At 45.7% G+C, this 7,075-nt stretch overlaps 1 long non-coding RNA gene across 1 annotated transcript in view; it reads left to right on the top strand.

The window, feature by feature from the left end:
* LOC109299549 overlaps positions 1-7,075 on the top strand; it is a 27,134-nt gene that overhangs the window by 12,842 nt on the left and 7,217 nt on the right. Inside the window, exon 2 of the long non-coding RNA XR_002097913.1 lies at positions 5,300-5,307. This is a non-coding gene — a long non-coding RNA (uncharacterized LOC109299549). The remainder of the gene's footprint in view (positions 1-5,299; positions 5,308-7,075) is intronic.

Raw genomic sequence — 7,075 nt, 5'->3', positions numbered from 1 at the left:
TGAAAGACTGATGCAAAGTACCCATTTAGCAAGTTGGCTTTTTCCTGGGTGTCAGTCATCAGGTCTCCCTTTTGGTTTAGCAGGGGTCCAATGTTGCCCTTGCTTTTCCTCTGGCTCCCCACATATCTGAAAAAGGACTTTTTATTGTCCTTGATACTTCTAGCCAGTTGGAGTTCCATGGCAGCCTTGGATTTCCTGGTTTGCTCCCTGCAGGTCTGGACCAGTGCAGAGTATTCCTCCTTGGAGGTGGATCCCATCCTCCATCCTTTGTAGGTCTGTCTTTTTAGATGCAGGAGGTCCACTTTTTTAGATACAGGAGAGCCAGGGGGCTGCTGTGCCCTTTTGCTGCCTTTCCTCCAAGATGAAATAGCTTTAGCTTGTGCATCTAGCATCGCTCCGTTGAGCAGCAACCACTCTTCCTGGACTCCCCTCCCTTTGGGGTTGTGGTCCCTTAGGACCTCACCAACAAGTCTCCTGAGCTTGTCAAAGTCAGCCCTCCTGAAGTCGAGGACCTCTGTACTGCTGACTGACTTGCCAGCTTTTTGGTGGATGGCGAAGGTGATCAGCTCGTGGTTGCTGTCACCCAGCTTCCCTTTGATCGTTAGGTTGCTGATTAGGTCATCTCCAGTTGCCAGTACCAGGTCATGCCTCTTGTTGGCCCATAGACTTCTTGAGTCAGATAGAGCTCATCCACGTATGTGAGGAAGCTTTGTGACTGTTCAGATTTGGCCAAGTGTGCTTCTCATGAGATGTCCACATAGTTGACGTCTCCCATGAAAACCATGGACTGGGAGTGTGCAGCCTTAGCCAACTCACTGGCGAACTCCTGGTCAATCTCTTGATTCTGGGAGGGAGGTCTGTAGTAGACTCCCAACATTGTATCTCCTGTGCTGTGTTCCCCACAGATTTTTAACCCAGAGGGTCTCTAGACATCCACCCTGGGTGCCGATGTCAGCTTGTACGATGCATAGTTCTCCTTGACATAGAGAGCTACACCTCCGCCCCTTTTATCTACACGATCCCTCCTGTACAGGGTATAGCCATGTATACCTATGGTCCAGTCATGGGTGGAGTCCCACCAGGTATCCGTTACCCCTATGACATTGTAATTATTTGTGTTGAGCAAGAGGACAAGTTCCTCCTATTTATTCCCCAAGCTCCTGGCATTGGTGTACAGGCAGACAAGTGTCCCCTTGGGGGCCCTTACCTTGCCCGCAGATTGCTCTAGGTCTGGGTCATGGGTAGGCTTCCTTAAGTGCCTTGGCCTGCTCATTTTGCAATGGTTGCTCAGTGGGCCAGCAGTGGTGATAGCCCCCCCATCCCCCGGTGGGCTTAGCTTAAAGCCCAGTGGAACAGGTAAGTCAGTCTGGTTGAGAAGAGCCTCCTCCCCAGCGGAGAAAGGTGGAGGCCATCCGTTCCTAGCAGCTGACTGCGTCTCTCACCAAAGAGGGGACTGTGGTCATGGAAGCTGAAGCCTTCCCCATGACACCAGTGCCACGGCCTTTGGTTCACTACCTGGATCCTCCTCTGCCTCCTCAGTCCGTAGCCCAAAACCGGAAGGATTGAGGAAAACACAACCTGCACCCCCAACCCCTTAAGTCCTGCTCACAAATCCCTTAATGCAGAATAAGTGTGTTCACACTGGGAATGCAGAAAAGCTCTCCCACTTTTGCCCTTAGGATGTTTTTGATTCTGTTACTTTGTGCTTGTCATAGAGACTTAGTAATATTAACAGTAAATATAGGTATTATTATATCTAAGTCCCATGGGTATTTAATTATTCTAAGAGAATCTTTTATGTAAACAGGTTAATAATGATATCCCTCCTTTGGGGCCCACCATTGCAAGCTTTGTAAATAGTCTAGCCCTTGAATAACAAATCTGAATTAGAAATGTATGTGATAACTCTTCCTTGTTTTTTGTATATGATGTCAATGAGATAGCACCCACTGAAAGGATGCTTCTTAAAGGAAACACTGGCACCACTTAATGTTGTTTGCTCATTTTTTAAGGGGCAAATTAACATTATGTGTCTTTATGCCATCTTGAAACTGCAGGTGACAACAAACTATGCTAATTCCATATGGCACTTTTATCCAGCAGGCTGATGCACACAATTCAGGTTTCTAAGAAATGCTGGCTCTGCTTCAAAATACAGCATAAAACATAGCTGGATACATCAGTCAAACTGTGTATATCCTGAGGCAACTGACTATTTATTTATACTATTTCTATCTGAAAAATTTCTCTTGCGATAAAAATATGAGTAACCGTATACAAGAACAAACAACAACAATAAAACTTCATCTTCCCCTGAAAGAACCCAAACCCTGTTTTTTGTTAAGGTCACCAATGATATGTTTTCAGCCCCTGGGTCATGAATTACTACTTGTGTGTAAGACAAGACTTCAAGTTGGTCTGTTATCCTGTTTATCTACAATGTATGTTGTGCTTTCTTATTTCAACATTTAGAGAGTGAGCATGAGAATAAGAAGGACTTTAAAAAAAAAAAAAGAATGGGTCCATTTCTTAATGTAAACTTCAGTCTTTTTGTAATGCTTAGCTATTTTATACAGTAAAATTCTCTTAATTAAGTGCCCTGGTGAGTATCAGTAGCTTTCCAAATTAAGAGAAGAGGGTGTCATAAAAAGAGCTTGAAAAGTTGTAAAATGAAATAAAACACTACAAGGAAAAGTGATATTCATGGTTTCTCATTTTTATTTTTTTCACTTTAAAGTTTTCATTATCTTCTATATTAAAAATACAATTTCTCCAAACTGTCTTCTGTTTACTGGCTCATCTGTTAAGACTTTGGTCATGTCCTGGTTATTTCCCTCATTGACTATTGCAATCATCTCCTTCTTGATGTCTCTCTGTTTTCCTGTTTACATTTCCTACTCATTAGTCACAAAGAATCATTCCCTTACCAGACTTTTAACATTATATTTCTATAGCATAGATTTTTGCCCTGTGTTTGGACATATCCTTAACACCACACCTGTCTACATCTCTCCTCCTCTTTCTTGCCACATCCCTTTTCACTGCACTGTTCATTGCAGCATTTCAGCTCCCTATATTTCATTCCATCGCTTTTCTTATCACAACTTTTTATCAGCTGCCCAGATTTCTAAAATAGTCCTTCTTCTCAGTCATTCTAGACCCTCATTCTGTCCCTGTTTAAATTCCATCCCAAGCCCCCAAACACTTCTACAGAACCTCCAAATATGTACATGCATAATGCTTTTGCCATTTTTATTTAATAAAAATAAATATTAGGACACCATCTTTGGGCTTCTCAAGTATATTCTTATTTGGACTTTGTGTTTTAAACATTAAACCCTTTTAAGCAAAAATAGTCTTTTTCTTGTATTTTGTATGTTACTTAAGAACTTTGCCTGTACTTAAGGAAATTCAAACTATTATTTCACAGACACCTTACTTTTTATTCCTTGTATGTAAACGGAAGTATTAAATAAGATTAGATCTTTCACAGATCCCTGAAGAACTCTGTTCTTCCCAGACTTTTCACTATCTTGTTGTTGTTTTTAATCATTGATTATGGTCTTGTAATCAGTCTCACTTTACATAATGCTATTCTTATCATGGCTAATGTAAATTAATATTTCGGTAAAATGGTACCAAATGATCAACTAAAATGCAAGTATATATCATTTACTGAATATCTTTCATATTCAGATTCTGTAATTGTATATTATAAAAAAGGGAATCAAATGCATCTGTCAAAATTTATAAACTCTTATGCCTATTGACAATTTTGTTACTCTTCCAATAATTCTATTTTTTGTCTAAATTTCCCATTGTTTAACAAAGACTAAAAGTTAGACGTTACAATTTCACTTTCTGCTTTTTTTGAAAATGATATATTGCATTTGATTTTAAATTACTGGAGTATTTTGACAAGAAGTTATATTGAAATTTATTTACCAGCAGGTTTATTAGCTGAAAAAAATAAGATAGGGTACATCCATATTGCAAGTAAAGGTACAATTTATACCCTATGCTAAAGGATGTACCCTAAGCTAATGATAGCTATAAAGACATGGTGGTGCACTGATGTCGGCACCCATTAACCACCTAAATGTATACTGAGGGTCCTGTGTCATATGGTGTCACAACTTCACTAATATTATTATTCACGCTAACTAGATGCTGTAATTGTACCTTACTCTTCATATGAAGATGTACACGCATAGAGTTTAATTCCTTTGATTCATATGTAGGTGGAGATACTTAAGAAAAATTCAATTAATATAGTACATTTTATGTGTGTGTGTGTGTGTGCGCGTGTGTGTGTGTGTGTATTACACAGCATATATGTAATGGGGTGCTCAATCAGCTGCATGTGTGTAAGGTAGCTAGGATCTGAATTCGTCTTTCAGGACCTTGTCTGGCAGCCAGTGTTTGATTTGATCTCTATGCCTCCATGCAAAACCTCTGTTCTCACCTACCACAACTTGAATCTTATTTATTTAAATTGGGAGGCTTCTCCCAGGTGGATATCCACAGCTACAATCAATGGCTGCTTTCCTGGGGCTCCTACCTCCCCTTTTACCCCATCCATTCACCTACCATTTGTTACTCTATAAGAAATTTGAATTCCTTTGTACAGGTTTGTCCCAGGAGGCAAAGTAATGCAGGTCACTTACCTGCAGCCTGGAATGGAGCACATGTGGAGTGGAGGAAGGAACCCACACGGCTTGTTAGCCACCTCTTTGTACAGCTGAAGTTAAAAATGGCAGCCACTGCTGCGGAGGGGGTGGATAGCCAGGAGACCAAGCTGCAGCCGATGCTGGCGGCAGAGTGGGCTCCACAGGCAGACACCGAGGAATCCAGTAAGCCAGAGGTAATGGTGGCTGAGGAGGGGAGCACCACGTCGAGGCCCCCCAATCAGCAAAGGAGTGACTGTGTGACTGAGTGAGGGAAAGCAGAAGCAGTCCCGGGAGCGCCGCTGGATTCAGGTGTGAGTGCCAGGACGGCGGGCTTGGAGGACGCCACACTGAGAGGTGAAGAAACAGGGACAACCCTGAAGGGGATGGTAATCGGGGCGGGGATTGCCTCCGGGACCTGGGACATTGAGTGTGGGATCGGAGGTGGTCTGGGGAGCGACAAATAGAGTGTAGTGCCATTCCTCCCCTTTAAAGGGCCAGGGACAGGGAATAGGTGATGGGTTGGTGGAGGTGCATTGGTTGTTTCAGAATACCCCAAGCTAGGGGGACAGAGTCTATAGGGGTGTGCCTTCATGGTGGGGTTCACAGGGAAGCCCTGGTAGGGGCAGCAGTGGAGAAGGTTTCTCATGGGAAAGGAGTAAGGTGTGAGGCACCGCAGGGGCGAGCAGAGCCTCCTGCCATTGGCTTTGGGATGCAGAGCAGCGGACATGGTCTGTGGGGAAGACCACAGATAACAACAAGGTGGAACACCAAAGGTGGCGTGAGGCCGGGGTGTAGGGGTGGCGGAGCCCCATGAGCAACCGTTGAGCCAAGCCCGGGCCACGGAGGGACCCGCTAACTAACCCCGCCTACTGAGGAACGCCAAGACAAGGCAGGCGAGAACAGGGTTGGTGACGCAGGAGGGAAGAACTACCCCGGCGACAAACCAGCCCGGAAGAGGTGGGACAACCTCTGAGAGACCAGAGTCGCCCGAGAGCAGCTAGCTGAAGCCCAGCGGTCGCAAGCTTCAATGTCAATCATTAGCTTTGTCAAGTCAACTCAATAAAGTCTTATCAATATTTGAAAGGGAATTGTCTCATTGACAGACTCGCACTATGATGCTCTCAAATACCAGATCTCCACTCCCAGTTGTATATTCTTCACCAGAAGTCTCAGGCAGGATTTTACTCCAGTGTTCCCTTTTAGAGCCAGTTACCTATCCAGGTGACTGCACTTAATTGGTTGGCATCTGTCTCTCCTCTGAGGCAGAGTGCCTGTGCCTGACCACTCTCTTTCTCCCAGCCAGCCACTTCCTTCTTTGTGGCTCCTGGGATCCTGCTGGTCTTCCCCGGCATGCAGGAACGACTGCCAATGCCAGGCTTCTCTGGTGGGCTGATGTACAGGACTATGCCAGTCCATCCTGGCTTGCCTGCACTCAAGCCATCTTTCTACGGTGTGCAAGCTCTGCTGCCTGTGCTGGTCTTGCCGAGCCCCCTCTCCTTGATTTCTGGTTTTCATTTAAAACCAGTGTGCTTCTTCCAGCCAAACCAGAAGCAGCTGACTGCCCCCCATATGCATCCAGCACACACTCTTAAAGTATGTTGGTGCCAGTGCACGATTCTCCTGCTGCTCTTCTGACATCACTGAGGCATCCTCTGCCCAGTGAGCAGCTCCAATGGCTCTTCCTGGGTTCTGTGATTTCATTTGGGGATCCTCCCAAAGTGTTGGGAGCACACATCCACAATATATAATAGTAAATAATAATGTATTATATATGTACTATAATAGGTATACAGGTTTACCTCGATTTATGCTGTACATGTGTTCCTGGAGAATGGCGCATAAATCAAATTCACATAAAGCTAACCCACTGTACAATGTAACAAATAGGCATAGGTTCCCATGGTAGTGAGGGAGGGATGGAATGAGGCTTGGATTAGGGAAGGGGAGAGGAGAGGGGTGCTGCTCCCAGGGCTGCACAAGGCAGCAAAGTGGAGGAAACAGAGTGGCACTCACCTCAGTCCCAGCTGCAGCGCCAGCCGCCTGCAGCCACTGGGCTGCACTGTGCTCCACCTGTCCCCACCACCTCTGCTCCTGGGCTGCGCTGTGCCGTGGTGCCAGCAGCTGGTGTTGGGGTGAGTGCTGCACCCCACGCTGCCTGGAGCTCTGCTTGTCCACACTCACCCCAGCCAGTGCTGGAGCAGTCCTGGGAACAGCTGACACCAGCTGCTTGCACCACAACAGTGCAGCCCAGAAGCTGGGGTGAGCCCAGGTGCAGGGGGACAGGCAGAGCATGGTGCAGCCCAGGGGCTGCAGGCAGCTGGCACCAGCTGCTCCCAGGGCCGCTGCAGCCAGGGCTGGGGTGAGTGGGGCCCTTTCCCCTCCCCCCACAGACATACCTGCTTGGG

This window comes from Gavialis gangeticus, unplaced genomic scaffold, assembly GCF_001723915.1.
Source record: "Gavialis gangeticus isolate Ggan-Ray unplaced genomic scaffold, GavGan_comp1, whole genome shotgun sequence".
NCBI lineage: Eukaryota > Metazoa > Chordata > Crocodylia > Gavialidae > Gavialis > Gavialis gangeticus.
This window is presented reverse-complemented; position numbering and strand designations above follow the sequence as displayed.